General features: G+C 42.1%; 1 long non-coding RNA gene across 1 annotated transcript; it reads right to left on the reverse strand.

Moving 5' to 3' along the window:
* Positions 1-376: 376 nt before the first annotated feature.
* On the reverse strand, positions 377-19,604 carry LOC122648278. The gene is made up of 3 exons (XR_006331053.1): positions 19,590-19,604; positions 10,998-11,000; positions 377-525 (listed from the first exon to the last, which is right to left on the reverse strand). It is a non-coding gene; the product is annotated as an uncharacterized LOC122648278 (long non-coding RNA).
* Positions 19,605-19,814: the final 210 nt, after the last annotated feature.

Consider the following 19,814-nt stretch of genomic DNA (forward strand, 5'->3'; position numbering starts at 1 on the left):
TCCATGTGGGTTTCTCTCCCAATCTAATCAAGGTCGTGTTTTTGTATGAGAGAGAGAGAGAGAGCGAGAGAGAGATTCGTATGAGATATTTTAAAATGGGAAATTTCAATGCAACATACCACAAAAAAATAGAGAGAAAATAGTGCAGAAAGATGGTTTGAATATTCTGCTAAAATTTGAAATATGGGTTTTCCCTTATGGCCGCAGTAAATATTTTTCTAACTTGGGTTTTGACATGAATCATTGAGACCAATTTTTGGGAGCATGATCATTCGGTTGAAATCCGTTTGAAATATTTTTTTTAAAGTTCTTTTCATGAGTGTCAATAGCTTGCTAACAATTTAAGAGCTTCACAGAGAAGTCAGAAATGGAATAGAAAAGCATAAGGAATAGGCATGGGCAAGAGCATAATAAACATGGATAGAGACTTCTCGCTTCATGAGGGAAGGTCATTATTTGTCTTGGAACCCTCCAAATGGTTGAAAATTTAACACTGCACGTTCTAATGTACCATAATGCATTCCCCTAGCGCCACAAAATTTAACAAAGCCTGATCTCTGCTTTACAGCTCTTGAACCACAAGAGACTGAGCAATTCCTCTATGCCTTCTTCTCCTTGTCAGGCTAAAAGCACCATGAGATATTGTAAAGTGGTGAAGACCTCTAGGATACAATGCAAGGGTTTTTTATACTCTAAAAAGGTTACCTCATGCAAGAAAATGGTGCGTTTAAGAAGTACTACAAGCAACACTTAGCAAAATGACTTCTTTTTGGCAAAACTATCTCAGTTGATGCGGAGAGAAGTATCGTAGTCTTCCAAATTGGAGACCTCTCAGGATACAATGCAAGGGTTTTATGCTAGGCAGGCTGCTAAAACATAAAACAAATTTGATTATTGAGAATACTTGTTCATCAGTTAGCCATTATTCGTAAAAATCATTCCCATTTTCTAGTAAAGAAGCTACAGAACAGTAGTGTTTCAGGTCTAAAGCTTTGATCTGTGTGAACTTGACTTATAAATCAATCTCAAATCTCTTCACTTTTAGGTTTATCGAGATGATCCATTGAAGAAAAAAGATACCATAGAACACCATTGTGGCCTACTTTATCTTCTCAACAGCGGCACCCATGGAGTGGCAGGGCATTTGCAAGAGGTGTAGGGGGATAAAAATAGAGATGCGAAGCGGAAGTTTTGGAAGCATTGGAATCTTTAACGATTGACAAGTGTAAATCTAAGGATTAATCTCTTTGATCGCCAACGTGAATAAGAATGAAAATTTAAAGAAGTCGAAGAAATAAAGAGACGTTAGATCCTTGTCTATTCATTCGCAATAGAACGAAATCTTGAGGTTTATTGAGAGGAAGATCCTGATAGCTACTGAGGGCAATGTTTGCATATGGTTTCACGGGAAATAGAGAGAAGGGTTTGCAGAGAGGGTGATTTGGACGGATAGAGATTGAAGAAAGGAAATGAAGGTTTGTAAGGAGGGAGGTTCCATATGGAGAGAGAGAGAGAGAGAGAGAAACCGGGAAAAAAAATGGAGATAGAGATTGAAAAAGAGACGTGAGTTTGCAAAGAAACCAATGTTCCTTCGTCACAGTTCTTTCGACATAAAAACCCTAAATCACGATCTCCGCTTGATCAAAACAGAAACAGAGAAAGAAAAAAAAACGATTCAGAAGCCTCTTTAGATCCGACGCTTTCCGTATCCATAACAACAAATATGCAGCAGGATTCAAGGATTCCAAGGTCCATAAACAAGGAAACGGCTGAGAAGATGCGATTATGAAAATACCTAGCAGTTATGAAAACACTTACATAGATTTCATCTTCGTCGATGCTTTTCAATCAAATCGCAAAAATCAGAAGCTTCTCCCGCAAATTTGGTTTCTCAAAGATGAGAGAGAGAGGGAGTCACGGTTAAAAGGGTGAGGAAGAACCGTAGAAATGTGAGCAGGGTCAAGGATACGAGCGAAGGGAATGGAAGATGTATTTGATCGGGGACTCGACGTTTCGTAGATTGACCATTGACGGCGGGGGGGATTCAGGGGCATTTTGGAGATCTAAAAAATTTGACAAAAAAATAGATTGCGTATTTTTATAAGACATGTAGAGAGAATGTTTATGTATCTAGGATTCTTTTCTCTCTCTCTTTCTATGTTTTTTCTTTTTTTTTTTGGATTCAAGGCATTGTAAAGGAGGAAAGAGAATAGAATATTCTCTTTTTTTAGGGAATATTTTTCCTACCACTTCCCTCTTCTCTTTTCTCTCTTCTCCCTATAAATACCCCTTGCCCTTTGAGTTGTAACAAGTTAGTTCTAGTTCAATTTTAGTTCAACTTTAGTTAGTTTTAATTCAGTTTTTAGTTCAATTAATTAGTGAAATTTCTTCTTCTCCTTCTAATTTGTGATTTTTGGCTTTCCAAGTTCTAGTTTGCTTTTATAATTTTTATTTCATGGTTGTAATGCTTTTGATTCATGCTTTAATTTTATGTCTTCAATATAGTTGTAATAATTCTAATTTAGTTTCGAGCTTTCTAGTCTAAGTTCCTAAGTTGATGACAAGACTTGGAGATTTAGAAGAAAAAACCATGCAAGGTTTGTTCAGGTATTCAAGCTCTTCAACTACATTCATGCAAGCACATCCAGGTTTTTACTCTCTAAACTCTTAAACTCATTCTCCCTCTCTTCTATCTCATTGTCTCTTCTTCTTCTCATTCTCCTTCTTCTTCTTTTATTTTTTTTTATGTGGTTGTGGTGTGTGGCTGCAATTTATCCCTTCCAATCCGCGTTAGTTTGATAGGTTAGATGGATATGTATTAGGACGCCAATTTAATACATGCAAATTTAATTCGTTAGATGCTTGTGAGTTAGGATGTGTTAATTTGTTAGTTTAATTAGTTTAATTTAGCATTTTAATTTGGTTCACTTTGCATTACTTTAAAGTGAATAAAATAGGGTGGTGTATATCTCCTCATGTTCGACCCGTAGCTACGATTAACCTGTACTCTGCAGTATTATTTTAACTCAAACAGGTGGCTAATAAATAACTGAACAATATTTTCATGTAGGATCCATATGATTGTGGTTACATATGCATGCATGATGATATGTTTCATTCATGGGCTCAGTAGGGGCTCACACTCTGTTATACATGTTTTTCTATTAGATGATTGTACAGGTGGATGTCACTATGGCGGGGAGGCTTATTACATGGAGGAGAGCCATGGTGGTTATGACCATATTGGTGTGGACCCCGACGGAGATTGTGCCGATGGTCTGAGTGTTCTCGGTGACTACTGAGGACTGACCCGTGAAGGGTGTTGACGTGGATGTTGATGCTGCTTTTTGTCTTAGGGACTCCGTTTTGTTTTTGACAGGAGTTTATCCTCGTTTCTGCTCTTAGCTTTCTTCTTTCTTTTTGGGGCTTGAGTTACCTTGCCCTATATACATTTACCTTTTATTTCAGTTGATTTATATATTAGCTTTCACCGTTTTGTTTGTGGGTGTGTGTTAGCGGCTTTCTCCAATTTTTATGGAGTTTGTACAAACTCTTTTGCAGAATTTAGAGCTTTAAGGGATGGTTTTCAACTTTGCGCAGATATGGGCTTTTGTGAGTTCCATGTAAATTCTGATTCAGCATTTATGGTGCATTGTGTTATCACACGAAAGTGCAACGTTTGGAAGGTGTGATACTGGTTCAATGATATTGTATACTGGGTTGACGCTCTAAAGGCGGGAATTACATTTACCTTTAGAGAGGGCAACAGGGCGACGGATTGGCTGGTTAATTATGCTCGCACATCGGCTGCTAATACCTTATTTGGGCCGGAAAGTAATCTCCCGTTAGCTCTTCTTCATATCATCAGGGAAGATTCAATGGGTTTCTTGGTCCTGAGGAAATAATTTCTTTCTCCTTTTCTTTTTCTGGGGTTTTATTTGTATGGGAGTGAGATTGGCTAATGAGCGCGTGAGTGTGCCGTCGTATTCTCGGATTAGGGTAAGGCGGATATGCCCCCCCCTTGTATTCTCTTTGCTGATTTTATTCTTAGTAAAATTCTAGGGGCCAGCCCGGGTCCTAGAGAATGTTTGGGTTAAAAAAAATAAGGCTTAGAGACACCAATCCGGTAATCTCGGTGCTTGACTACGAAGTGTTGCTCACAAAGAGATAAGAGAAGCCCCCTACAAGCGGCGATACTTACTCAACGTACAAACCTCCTGAGTTACAAAAGGGAAACCTCCACACCTCCATTTTAATCTCCTCCCACTAGGTAGGTTCTCTTTCGTTCTTAAGTTTTCTTTAATTTACATGGTTTTCGCTTTACATTTCGTTTTGCATCTCCGGAGGAGGGTGATCCCATCTCCCTAGATGATGATCACACGTACTCTTGTGTTTTTGTATCACTTTTATGTTGTATCTTACCTGCATGCATGCATATCTACATTATCTCCATCCCTTGTAGTCTAAGACTCCCCCATGCAAATGTTCATGTTGATCTTTTCATACATCATGCATATGTTTTCATGCTCTACCTTTAATTAATGCGCTTCACCATGCACATGCATCAAATTACTATCATCTGCTCTACTTGTTCATCCCCTTATCATGCTTAGATTAGACTTAATCATGCTTAGGTCCCATAGGTCTTTGAGCCCTTTATTTTGTTTCCCGTATACTAACCCTTGCCTTGTAGCCAAACCTCTGGGTATGTGTTTCTCTACCTCACTTGTATTTTATTTTTGTACAGTTTTCTTGCATTTTTCATTCTCCCAAAGCATGTTATACCATTACCTATGGCTAGCAATAGAAAGACCAAAAAGTCTAGGCAGACTGGGGTGCCTAATACCTTCCCCGAACCATAACTTAACCCGTACCCAAACCAACAAACCATTTGTTCCCAAAAGGGCTTAGCTTGAGAGTCTATCAAACCCTACCCCTGACTGACTGGAATCTTGACTGAAGGACAGGAACCCTTGACATGGCATCCAAGCATACTGTGGAGTATCACTCCAGTGATTGAATTTGATGAAGAAACCCTGTGCATGTCTTCCTACATACCTGTCAGAAGGTGGATAGCTGATCCTTGCAGTTGCATGGCCCACAACATAATGTACTGCTTGGACTCTAGGTATTCTCTCTCCTCTTCATAAATATGGGACCCACACCTAGAAATGTATGCAAAAGACCCTAAATGACATGTGGGTACAAGGCCCTGACCCTGGGTCAAACCCCTGTGCAAGCCCATAGAGAATCAGCCTTGCTGAAATCTCTGGGCGATGCATTGGGCGATGTAGACATCACCTAGAGACATCGCCCAGAGTGGGAAAAACTGATTATTTAAAGATATGATCTATGGGTACCACCCATATTGAACATGGGCCCCCCCATAGGTTGAGGGAAGTCTGAGCAACCACCTCATACCCTTAGATTACTGTGGCCCCCACCAAAGTGCCTAGAATGGCTGAGAATGCATTCAAAAATGCATTTTGAAAATAGGCCTTAGCAGCAAAACAAGCCCTAGTCAAGGGCTGGGCTATAAAAATCAGTGCCTTGGGCTCATTTTAGACCCTTGGCTACTGTTCAAATCGTGGGGGAAGGGAGAAGAAAGAAAGGAGAGAAAGGAGAAGAAGAAGAAGAGAAAGGAAGAGAAAGAGAAGAAGGAAGGGAGCAGCCTTGCCTCCAAGGCCTTGGATTAGAGCAGCCCTTCACTTGTTCAGGTAAAAACACCCCTGCTCAAAACTGCTGCCTTGATGAATCACTACTGCCCTCTTTGTTTCTCTGTGTTTTGATGAATTTCTGACCTCTGGCAGCCCAAAACAGCTGGGGACTGCCAAGTACCATCTCAGATCTACCATGCAAGTAAGATGCATGGAAAATCTGAACATTTTATGATGATTTATACATCTATTTTTACATCTGGAATCGAAACCAGAACTATGCTTGGCTACACTACTATGTTACATTGAGAACAGGCTGATTGGAGTCCTGATTTCATGCCCTGGCTGCATGGGACCCAACCCTAGGTGGTAGCAGCTTTAGATTTCCATTTTATATGTAAACCTAGCCTAACATGCAGCCAAAACCAAGTTTTGCAACTAAAGATATCCTGTGTTACTATTTACTGGGCTGTCTGGGCAGCCTCTGGCAGCCAAGTGGTGGGCCCAATTGAGAATCCACAAGGTCCAGTGCAAAGTATGCCCCTGGGGGTCCAAGATGACCTAACATGCATTGGGAGAAGATCCATGCACTGCCCATGGTTCAAAACCTAGGAATCTCAGCCTGATTCCAATTTTGCAATCTCTAGGTGATGCACTGGACGATGTAGACATCGCCAAGAGAAATCGCCCAGTGAGGGAAACTTTGCTGTTTTGATGATTTGATCTAGGGATTCTCACCCTAGGGCCATGATACAGTGTAGGGAGGTGGAAAATGACCATAATACCCCTCCCCACATCTGTCCATGTGTATGAGTGCTTTGGGAACCCAAGTAGGCCCCGCAAGACTTGGAAACCCTGCCTGTGTTGGTCCTGCAACACTGTCAAGTTGGGAACAGTATTGTAAAACTAGTATGACCTAAGAACATGTACTAATGCAATAAATGACCATTCTACCCCTAGGCCACCATCTCTGGGTGATGCACCGGGACATAGGCCTATGGCCCAGTGCCAGGCCCAGAGAATTCCAAGTGATGATCAATTGTACACCGAGTCAACCTAGTGAGCTTAGATCAACCCTAGGACATCCAAAAATAGTTTGGAATATTAAATGACAAATTTTTTATTTAAATCTAGGATTTGATCCCGCACTCGAGGCCTACAGCCAGACTACAGTCGGAACTGATTTTATAACTAAATTCTTCGAACCAGACCAAGGTGAGTGAAATATTATTGTGTATGTACGTGTAACAGTATTAATTATGCCGACAATGAAATTCTTTAATTATAAATGTTGTGTTATTTAATTCTGTTCAATTACTCAAAACTATTACACATTGTATGCTTGTTGATCAGCTTTGTGATTATATCATGATGACTGTGAATGTTAGACTAGATGCCGTAGTCAGCTTGGAAATGAGGCCGGTGGTAGCCCGTAGTATGGGATACGGTTGACACCGCCCGACTCATATGATGCCATATAGACATGGGGCTAGAGTTTCATCACCCGTGTTACGCACCCTTGCCAACAGGGGTTAAGGTATTGGATGATTGTAAGGACTACCGTAAAACCCTAGAGGTATTTACGCCGGCAAGCCTCAACACAGCTGGGATGCCCCAGGGTAAATTTGCCGGGAAGCCTCGGGCTACAAGCTTGGGAAGCACCGAAAGGTGAATTTTTGGCTGTATGCCACATATAAAGATTATGCACCGGTTTGGTGGAATTATATTGAGTCGGTTACCTCACTAGTTCAATCCAGAGGGCCGGTCGAGCTAACTTGGGTAGGGAGATGCTGGAGCCGGCTGGTCCTCTCCAACAACTCAATGGGTGTATTGCGGGAAAGGGTAATCAAGCCCACACCAGGGATACATGTATTGGGGATTGTAGTAGCACTAACCTGACTTAGTTGTATTGTTAGGTGGCTAATAAATAATCTGGACTTGCATATCAACTAGGATCATGTGGATTGTGGTTGCATGTGCATGCTTGATGATATGTTTTGCTCACGAGCTCAGTGGGGCTCACACTCTATTATATATGTTTTTCTTCTAGATGATTCTGCAGGTGGATGCCGTTGTAGTATGGCAGCTCATTACGAGGAGGAGAGCCCTAACTGTTATGATGATATTGGTGTGGACCCCGATGGAGGTCGTGCCGATGATGTGTGCGTTCTCGGTGGTCATTGATGAAGACCAGTGAGGAGCGCACTTGATGCTTTTTATCTTGGGGACTCCTTTTTGTTTTTGTTAGGAGTTTATCCCCGTCTTGCTTGTGGTGCAGTTTTAGTTTTTCTTTCTTTTTGGGGTTGAGCTATCTCGCCCTCTATATATATATATATATATATATATATATATATATATATATATATATATATATGTATATATTTTCTTTTGGCTTTTGTTTTTGTCAGCTTTACTTTTCAGTTTGTGGGTTGTACTAGGAAATGTTTCAAAACTTATGTATATATATCACCATCATTTCTTGTATCACTACGCTTTCTCTTTTGTTATTATAATTGTAGTTTCTCTGCAACACTCTGATCTTACTTGTGGTTAAGTGATGAATGTGGGACCGTGAATATATTAACTGCTTCTAGATCTGTGGGATTTGGCGGATTACCGTTATGCAATTCGGGTCACCTACCTAATCCTCCCAGGGGTGGTTTGGGGTGTGACAGAGCTTGGTATCAGAGCGAGAGGCTCTTCTTACATTCACGGGATGCAGAATAGGAATAATAAGTCACCAACATTAAAACATGTAATAATGTAAATGCTACAGGGGAGCTAGATGTAATTAAATGAAAAGATGCAATAATTACATTAATTCAAAGGTAACTGTGGCCGAGCCACTACATAAAGTTTGACATTTTACTACTTGTAAACTTACATAAGCTGACAAAAAAAAAAAAAAAAAAAAGCTACATACACCACGAACAAAAAAAAAGATACATAGGCTAAAAAAAAAAAGTAAGATGATGTGAGTCTGAACCACGTAAAGTCGAGTCAGAAGCTGGCTGGAACACTACTCTGGTGGAGGCTGAGACTGGCGAGAGTCAATGCGGTAGAATCTGTCCCAAAAGTCTAGACGCTGCTCTACAGATCCCACTCTACTCTCCAGAGATGAGAAGCCCTGATCCATCCGTGACGCCATATCGGTGAGCTAAGTGCTGAGGCCATAGAACTGTGACATCACCTGTGACCACTCAGATGGCTCTGGCACATGCGAGCTAGTGGCACCTGTTGCCTCATATGTGGGCAAATCTGTGAACTGTGCACTTAACTCCTCGAAGTTACCCTGCTCATCTCCTTGAGTGCCTCCCTCCTCTCCATGCTCCTCACCCTGCTCATCATCACCCTGCATCTCTATCTACTCATCCTCCTCAGGATCACTCCCTGGCTCCCCTGGTACCTTCATCTTTAGTATTGAGGTCTTGTTGATGGGCCTAGACCTGTATCTCTCCATGTACTCGCCATCCAGAGGAACCTCGAAGTACCGGAAGACCAAAGTAAGGAACTTCCCATATGGAAGGTTCCCATTAGAAGGGTTCTGGGCGTGATACAGCATGGCCTAGAGTAATAAGTATGGGAGGTTTATAACTAGAACCGCCCTTGCCTGCTCCCAGTAGGCAGTAAGTAATATAGGCCCTCATCATGGAAATGCTATCCCTGTTTCCGCCTTTAAGATAGATGTTGTAGGACACACACCTACTAATAATGCGAGCACTAGGCTTGTAGGAAGCCTCAGATCTGGGTGTGCTCTCAGAACCAGTCAATACTTTGAAGACCTTCCTCTTGGTCTCCAAAGAAAACATGTCAGAAATGTCGACCTGGGGCTTGTAATAACATCTCACCCCAGTGTTGGGCAGCCCTAGGATCCCTGCTAATGTGACGGTGGTCAGCCTAATATCCACCCCCTTCACTCTACTCTCCAATCCAAACTCCCGTGCCCCAGATGGCACTAGGTTATAGTAAAAGTACCGAACCAAGTTGGGATAACAAGGTTCTATGGGTGTCAACATAGAGCCCTAACCCAAAGTGTTGAACCTAGTAAATAGATTGTATTGATGGAAGTCATCCACCTATACTACCCAACCATTGACAATCTTTAGAGACCTAAACTTGTCCCAATCCCTGGAGTGCTCATACCTAGAGAAAAGAAACCGACCGAACTCCGGCTCCTCCGATGAAGAATCATCCCTAGGAGAAGAAGGTGGCACCGTAGAGGAAGAAGAATGTTCACTCTCAGACCGTAGCCTCTTGCGTGCTACGGATTTCCTTGTAGTTCGGTGGCTAGTAGACATTAGACTACAAAGAGGGAAGAAAAGAAGAAGTTAGGGCATGAGAAATTGATAAAAACCTAACCAAAACAAGAAAAATAAAGAAAATACCTAAATTGGGAAATAAGGTTAAAGAATCTTACCCAAAGTGACGTAGGATCGCGGAAAACCCGAGGAAATGCAAGGAGTTGGTGGGGAAAAGGTCACACAAACCTCCAAAGGACTGCCCTAGGTGTGTAGGAAGTTTTAGAAAAGAAATAGAATGAAATGGGGCTCTCTCGGACTAATATAACTGAGTCCCGATTCTCTGGGCGATAGCACTAACGCCCATAGACATCGCCCAGATATTAAAATTTTGTTGTTTTTGTGTGACAGCTTATGGAAACTTTGGCTTTGCCAAAAATAACCCCAATAAACATGAAAACATAAATTTTTATAAAATAATCATAACTTGTATAAAAAAAAATTTTAATTAATTAAATAAATTCAAATACCACCAAATAACCTATTTAGGAATATATAAACACTATTTGGGGTTCTAGTATAAAACGCATAGGAAATTGAAATTTACTTTTGAGTATAAATATTTAATAATGGATAAATTATGTATATACCTATATAAAATTTGTGTGTGCATGGATATTAATATTATGTGCCTAATACTGTGCATGTATGAACTGAGTGGTGTGATGCTATGCAAATCCGAACATAGTTATGTAAGTATGTTGTAATACGTATTTATGACGTGTAGTGAGCATAGGTCTTACCATACCCACAGCCTAGGCTAACCAAGACTAAGGTTCAATAGGTTGTCCAGTCAAGTTGAAACCCTAGATGCTAAGATGCCTCAAGCCAACTCATTTATATCTTTATTGATTGTAGTCGCTTAGATTCTTGTAGACATGTACTTAATTCTTTTAATTAAGTATAACCTGATTCTTAGAAACTTTTCCTGATAGGACCATACTACCCCATCCCGGTTGGAGACTCCGGCAGCATGCGATATATTAGGCGACTCAAGAGAAGGTTGATCAGGATACGAACGGTGCAAGCTCGTGCTGAGAACCAACTAGTGATCTACTTAGCTCTTGTGGATGCTAGCGAACCTGAATATCGAGCCATTTACTTATCCTTAGCTGACAAAGTTAGAGGTGATATAGCCTACCTTTACGTACAGAGCATTGTCACCAGTTGGCAATTGCAGAGACTTGCCTGTTAGGCTCAGGTAACATTTAAAAGCTTTTGGTTAAAAACTTTAAATCTATCATGTAGAGTCATGCATAGTTTGCCATCGCATAAAATACTTAAGTAATAAGAACACAAATAAGAGAAAACACTTCAAAGAAAATATATATATACAAGCTATAATGAATATAAAGATAATAATCCACCTTGCTGGAATGACAACAACTTTCACTGGAACTGTGGAATAGGTATGTACATGTTTGAACTAGGAATTATTTTGTTGACCTCAACAGAAGTGTTGGATTATTGAGTGTGTTGCTCTTTTCAGAAAGGCAACCATGGTCAACACGAGAAGTTCTCGGAGTGGTCGCAAAGGAAAGCGCCCACGTGTTATACCGAAGGTTGAACTACCAAATGGGACTGAAGCCCAAAATTTTGAGGCATCGGCTGCTTCATCGAAAGCACCAGTGGCTGCTCGAGCCACTGCTGTGGCACCTCAACCGAGCATGGCAGCCGGCGAAGTAACTGCATTCATGACCACTATGATGCGGACCATGCAACAACAATAAGAATTGCTTGGTCAGATTTCTACGCAATTTGCAACCATGATGCATGAGCGTGCAACACCACCTCCACCACCCAACCGGCCTATATTTTTCCACCACCTATGCCTCAACACTTAGCGGAAAACTCTACCACCAAGGTGATGGAGAGATTTAAGAAACTCAAACCACCCGCATTTTCTAAATTCACTTCCGAGGTAATGCAGCCGGAGCAATGGATTAGCGCCCTAGAGAAGGCATTTGAAGTGCTCGAGTGCACGGATGCACAAAAGTTGATATGTGCGGGTTATCAGCTACAGAATGAGGCTGAAGCTTGGTGGAAGGCTACTAAGCCAAATCTGGAAGCCACTCATCCAAATCCCACGTGGAACCAATTTAAAGAAGTCTTCTTCAAGAACTACTTCCTGGAGAGCTTCCGGGACAGGAAAGAAGCTGAGTTCACCGCACTGGTACAAGGGACCAAGTCAGTGTTGGATTACCAATAGTGGTTTGAGGACCTGTTCCATTTCGTTTCAATGCACCTGAGAGGGGAAGTTAATAAGGCGAAGAAGTTTGAGAAGGGACTCAAACCCGAGATTGGGTCAGTATTGTCAATTATGGACATTCGGGATTATGCTCAGATGGTCGATAAGGCGAAGACCATGGAAGACAGATTTAAAGAGAAGGAAAAAGAGAAGACTACATCATCGCCTGGGTCGAACAAAAGGCCAAATAACTTTCAGACTTTTGGATGGCCAAACAAAGTTTATCGAGGAACAAGATCGTACCCCAATTCGACTCTGTATCGTAGGCCGAACGTGGGTCAGAATCCTTTTTGCCCCACTTTTAATTGACCTGCTCAACCGGCCACAAGTCAAGCGACAATAGCAGCTTTGCCAGCCCGACTAGCTACAAGTCAAGTGAGCCAAGCTTCAACACCTGCTGTTCCACCTTATAAATGCTATGTGTGCAACAAGGAAGGGCACATGGCTAAAGAATGCAGATCGCGTGGATACAACAATAACTCCCCAAACTAGCCCTACGCTAGACCTTTTCAGCCATGGGACAATCAGATGCGAGGAAAGGTGTTCGCGCTAACCAATGAAGAAGCAGAGGCGAATCTCGATGTATTGACAGGTAAGTCTACTAAACACTACTGAGTTGTAGGGAATAACAGATTTACTTATGTGACCTAAATTATATAAGAACCCTAGGTACCCTGAGTGTCTCAACCATACCTGCATGAGTGTTATTCGACTCGGGTGCATCCCACTCTTTCGTATCTACCACCTTTGCGAGTAGGATGGAAGACCAACCGAGAGACATCGGGCACGACTTAGTAGTCAGCACACGATGGGTAGTGTCATGAGCTTGAAAGAAGTCTATGACCCCTGTCAGGTGGAAATTTGTGGGAGGAACTTGACCGCACGACTAATAAAGCTCGATATGAAGGACTTTAACGTAATATTAGGCATGGATTGGCTATCGGCCTATGGAGCAAACTTTATGTGTGCGGAAAAGAAGATAATATTCAAGTTGGAAGATGGGTCAGTTTTTACTTATCAAAGTGAACCGAAAAGAAAACCTAGAAGGATAACCTTATCCGCCCTCCAGGCGCAAAAGTTGCTAGATGAAGGATTCCAAGGCTTTTTGGTCACTGTGATGGACACCAAGGCAAAAGTAAAACCCTTGGAGGAACTTGATGTCGTCAGAGAATTTCTTGATGTTTTTCCAGAAGATCTGACCCAGCTACGGCCTGACCGCGACATAGAGTTTGCGATTGATCTAATTCCTGGTGCAGCGCCGGTATCTAAGGCACCATATCCAATGGCACCAATCGAACTGAAGGAGTTGCAGCTCCAACTTCAAGACCTACTAACGAAAGGTTTTATATGACCTAGTGTATCTCCCTGGGGAGCAACCGTGCTGTTCGTGAAGAAAAAGGATGGCAGCATACGGTTGTGTATAGACTACCGCGAGCTATACAAGCTGACCATTAAGAATCGATACACGTTGCCACGGATTGATGACCTATTTGACCAGCTATAAGGAGCGAGAGTTTTCTCCAAGATTGATCTTAGGTCCGGATACCATCAATTGAAGATCAAGCGCGGTGACATCCACAAAATGGCGTTTAGAACTCGATACGAACATTATGAATTCTAGTCTTATCGTTCGGGTTGACCACCGCCCCAGCAACGTTCATGGACATGATGAACAGAGTATTCCATGACGTGTTGGACAAGTTCGTCATTGTGTTTATTGACGACATTCTGGTGTACTCCAAAAGTGAAGAAGAGCATGCTCGGCACCTTACATTCATGCTGCAGCGGTTGTAAGAACACCAGCTTTATGCCAAATTTAGCAAATGTGAATTTTGGCTTCACCAAATTGGATTTTTGGGACATATCGCCACCAAGGACGGCATTAAAGTAGACCCGAATAAAGTAAAGGTGGTTCTCGAGTGGGAGACACCGAAGAGTGCCACTGAGATCCAAAGTTTCTTGGGTTTGGCCAGTTATTATCGTCGATTTATTGAAAATTTCTCATGCATCTCGGCACCAATGACAAAACTTACAAAGAAGGGCACCAAGTTTGAGTGGAATGAAGCGTGCGAGAAAAGCTTTCAGGAATTGAGAAATCGGTTAGTAATGGCTCCAGTCTTGACCATTCCGGATGGAACTGGAGGAATGGTAGTATATACTGATGCATCTAGGATAAGATTGAGTGGCGTCCTAATGCAAAGAGGTAAAGTGGTCACCTACGCCTCCAGGCAATTGAAGGAACATGAAAAGAACTATCCCACTCATGACTTAGAATTGGCAACGGTAGTTTTCACGTTGAAAATATGGTGACATTACCTATACGATGAAAAGAGTGAAATCTTCAGCGACCATAAAAGTCTGAAGTATTTCTTCACCCAAAAGGAGTTGAATATGAGATAGAGACGGTGGTTAGAACTAGTAAAGGATTATGATTATGAAATCCAGTACCACCCCGGTATGGCCAACGTTGTAGCAGATGCGTTTTAGCAGAAAATCTCAGACTGCATCTCTCGCTTCCTTGGTCGTAAGCGAGCAGTTGTTAGAGGAAGCCTGAAAGTTTGATCTAGAACTCGTGATCAAAGGAACTGCTATACAACTAGCAACCATAGATCTATAGCCGTCGATACGAGAAGAAGTAATTGCGAAGCAACCATTGGACCCTGAGTTAGCCAAGATTATTTGGGAAGTACAACAAGGAGTCAATAAGGACCCAGATTTTTCATTAGCCCATGATGGTGCATTGAAGTTTCGAGACAGATTGTGCGTGCCTGATGATTATGATGTCCAAGACCGAATCCATAAAGAGACGCACAACTCACCCTATACAATTCACCCCGGAAGTACGAAGATGTACAAGGACTTGAAGAAGTACTACTAGTGGATTGGTATGAAGGAAACCATAGCAATATATGTGTCTAAATGCCTCACCTGTCAGCAGATTAAGGCAGAGAGACACCGACCGTATGGACTATTGCAGCCACTCCCTATACCTGAATGGAAGTGGGAAAGGATTACTATAGATTTCTTGACAAATCTACCCAACACCAGGAAAGGGATGAATGCGATATGGGTAATTGTAGATGGACTGACGAAGGCAACTCACTTAGTACCGATCAAAATAAGTTATTCAATGGAGAAGCTCGCCCAGCTATATATTGAAAATATAGTCCGCTTACATGGAGTGCTTTTCAGTATAGTATCTGATAGAGATCCTCGATTTACCTCAAGGTTTTAGAGGAGTTTACAGAAGACATTGGGATCTTAGCTAAATCTTAGTACAGCTTTCCATCCGCAGACAAACGGACAATCAGAAAGAACTATCCAGACTCTTGAGGACATGCCCAGAGCCTGTGTCTTAGAAATGAGTGATAGTTGGGATGCCCACATACCTTTGGTGGAATTTGCATACAATAATAGTCATCACTCCATCATTGGCACGACATCGTTTGAAGCACTTTATGGCAGAAAGTGCTGAACCCCGTTATATTGGGACGAGGTCGGTGAACGAAGATATCTTGGGCTAGAGATGAAACAAGCAACAAGTGACAAGGTGGATGTCATAAGAGAGAAAATTAAGGCGGCCTAGTCAAGATAGAAAAGTTATGCGGATAATTGAAGGAAGGACATTTTATTTGAAGTTGGGGAAAAGGTGTTCCTCTAAGTATCTCCAACAAAGGGATTGCTATGTTTCAGCAAGAAGGGCAAGCTGAGCACAAGATTCATCGGTCCTTATGAAATCCTCAATAAAGTAGGACCCATAGCATATCGGCTGGCATTACCTCCATCTTTGCAGGGCATCCATGATGTTTTCCATGTGTCGATGCTAAGAAGATACATCAATAATCTGACACATGTACTCTCAACTGAACTTGAACAATTGGACGTGGACATGACTTACAAAGAACAGCCTACAGAGATATTGGACAGAAAGGAGCATAATCTTCGTAACCGCACAGTCGCCTTTGTAAAGGTTCGATGGGGAAACAATCCCATAGAGGAAGCTTCTTGGGAGCGTGAGTAAGAAATGAAAGAGAAATATCCCCAACTCTTCGAACTACAAGGTAAGCAAATTTCGAGGATGGAATTTTTATAAGGTGGGGAGAAATGTCAAACCCTGACCTTGACTGACTGGAATCTTGACTGAAGGACAGGAACCCCTGACATAGCATCTAAGCACACTGTGGAGGATCACTCCAGTAATTGAATTTGATGAAGAAACCCTGTGCATGTCTTCCTACATACTTGTCAGAAGGTGGACAGCTGATCCCTGCAGTTGCATAGCCCACAACATAATGTACAGCTTGGACTCCAGGTATTCTCTCTCCTCTTCATAAATGTGGGACCTATACCTGGAAATGTGTGCAAAAGACCCTAAATGACATGTGGGTATAAAGCCCTGTCCCTGCGTCAAACCCCTGTGCAAGCCCACAGAGAATCAGCCTTGCTGAAATCTCTGGGCGATGCAGACATCACCAAGGGTGGAAAAAATTGATTATTTAATGATTTGATCTGTGGGGACTACCCATATTGGACATGGGTACCCCCCCATAGGTTAAGGGAAGTCTGAGGGACCACCTCATACCCTTGGATCACTATGGACCCCACCAGAGTGCCCAGAATGGCTGAGAATGCAGTCAAAAATGCATTTTAAAAATAGGCCTTAGTAGCCAAACAGGCCCTACTCAAGGGTTGGGCTATAAATATCAGTGCCTTGGGCTCATTTTAGACCCTTGGCTACTGTGGGGGAAGGGAGAAGAAAGAAAGGAGAGAAAGGAGAAGGTGAAGAAGAAAAAGGAAGAGAAGGAGAAGAAGGAAGGGAGCAGCCTTGCCTCCAAGGCCCTGGATTCGAGCTACCCTACACTTGTTCAGGTATAAACACCCCTGCTCATACCTGCTGCCTTGATGAATCACTGCTGGCCTCTTTGTTTCTCTATGTTTTGATGGATTTCTGACCTCTGGCAGCCTAAAACAACTGGGGACTGCCAAGTACCATCTCAGATCTACCATACAAGTAAGATGCATGAAAGATCTGAACATTTTATGTTGATTTATACATCTATTTTTACATCTGGAACCGAAACCAGAACTGTGCTTGGCTGCACTGCTATCTTACACTGAGAACAGGCTGATTGGAGTCCTGATTTCATGCCCTGGCTACATGGGACCTAACCCTAGGTGGTAGTAGCTTTAGATTTCCATTTTACATGTAAACCCAGCCTTGCATGCGGCCAAAATCAAGTTTTGCAACTGAAGATACCCTGTGTTACTATTTACTGGGCTGTCTGGGCAGCCTCTGGCAGCCAAGTAGTGGGCCCAATTGAAAATCCACAAGGACCAGTGCAAAGTATGCCCCTGGGGGTCCAAGATGACCTAACATGCATGGGAGAAGATCCATGCACTACCCATGGTTCAAAACCTAGGAATCTCAGCCTGATTCCGATTTTGCAATCTTTGGGCGATGCACTGGACGATGCAGACATCGCCCAGTGAGGAAAACTTTGCTATTTTGATGATCTGACTGGGGGATCCTCACCCTAAGGCCATGATACAGTGTAGGGAGGTGAAAAATGACCAAAATACCCCTCCCCATATTTGTCCATGTGTATGAGTGCTTTGGGAACCCAAGTAGGCCCTGCAGGACTTGGAAACCCTACCTATGTTGGTCCTGCAACACTGTCAAGTTGGGAATAGTATTGTAAAACTAGTATGACCTAGGAACATGTACTAATGCAACAAATGACCATTCTACCCCTAGGCCACCATCTCTGGATGATGCACCGGGATATAGGCCTATGGCCCAGTGCAAAGCCCAGAGAATTCCAAGTGATGATCAATTGTACACCGATTCAACCCAGTGAGCTTAGATCAACCCTAGGACATCCAAAAATAGTTTGGATTATTAAATGACAAATTTCTAATTTAAATCTAAGATTTGATCCCGCGCTTGAGGCCTACAGCCAGACTACAGCCGGAACTGATTTTGCAATTGAATTCTTAGAACCAGACCAAGGTGAGTGAAATATTATTATGTATGTACGTGTAACAGTATTAATTATGTCGGCAATTAAATTCTTTAATTATAAATGCTGTGTTATTTAATTTTGTTCAATTACTCAAAACTATTACATATTGTATGCCTGTTGATCAACTCTGTGATTATATCATGGTGACTGTGAATGTTAGACTAGATGCCGTAGTCGGCTTAGAAATGAAGCCAGTGGTAGCCCGTAGTATGGGATATGGTTGACACCGCCCGACTCATACGATGCCATATAGACATGGGGCTAGAGTTTCATCACCCGTGCTATGCACCCTTGCCAACAGGGGTTAAGGTATTGGATGACTATGAGGACTACCATAAAACCTTAGAGGCGTTTATGCCGAGAAGCCTCAGCACAGCTGGGATGCCCCAGGGCAAATTTGTTGGGAAGCCTCGGGCTACAAGCTTGGGAAGCACCGAAAGGTGAATTTTTGGCTATATGCCACATATAAAGATTATGCACCGGTTTGGTGGAATTATATTGAGTCGGTTACCTCACTAGTTCAATCCAGAGGGCTGGTCGGGCTGACTTGGGTAGGGAGATGCTGGAGCCGGCTGGTCCTCTTCGACAACTCAATGGGTGTATCGCGGGAAAGGGTAACTGATGAGCACATTTATGTGTGAAATTATTCCATTTAATTCTGCATTTTACCTGCTTAGGATGGAGCTACCTTGGGTATTTTCTGTCCTTTTTGGGGTACAGGGGTATTTTTGACATATGGGAATAATTGGAGAAAAAGTGCATTTTTTGAGCCTAAATTGAGAAAACCAGGTTGGAGGAGTTCAATGCTACACAGGCATCAGTCTACCCATGGATCGAATCACATGTGATCAAGGACGAGATGGGAAGAAGTTTCACAGAAGACCCAAGGGCATAATCGTAATTTCATAAAATTGGGAGATTTTCAGAAGCTATTTGATATTGGACTCATACCGTCCGGAGTATTAATTGGAGCAACTTTAATTCTCGAGTTGGGGCCACCCAGAGCCAAGAAAGAGAGATATTCTCAAAAAGAGAATATTGATCAAATTGATAATGTAGATTAAATTCCCTCCCCTCTCTAATATCTTTCTCTCATCTACTACGGATTATTTCTCTAATCCCTCTCCCTCTCTTTCTCTCTCTCTTAGTTTCCTAATCCAAACCTTATCTTATCTCTTTTTTTAATTTATTTTATTCACTTAATCTCCCACCTTTCCTAGTTCTATTCCACTTCTCTCTCTCTCTCTCTCTCTCTCTCTTATATCTCTTCTACTCAAAATCACCTACGGACTCTCTAATCCTACCTCTTTCCTATCTTTACCTCTTTTTTAATTCTTTTCTTAAAGCTAACAATATAAAAAACCCACGGACAGATTTGGGATCCCATTCGATTCTATAGCCATTAGCCGTGCCCTCTTCTCTTCTTCTTCTTCTTATTTCATCTTTCTTCTTTTGTTTCTTTTTTGTTTTATTTTTGGATCTTGGGTTTGGCAAGAAGGAGAGGAGGAAGATCACTATTCCAGCTTCATGGATCATCATCACCTTTGCTGTCCTTTGTCGCCTTCCACCATGATTGGCTAAGTTCTTT

This window comes from Telopea speciosissima, chromosome 1 (genome assembly GCF_018873765.1).
Source record: "Telopea speciosissima isolate NSW1024214 ecotype Mountain lineage chromosome 1, Tspe_v1, whole genome shotgun sequence".
NCBI lineage: Eukaryota > Viridiplantae > Streptophyta > Magnoliopsida > Proteales > Proteaceae > Telopea > Telopea speciosissima.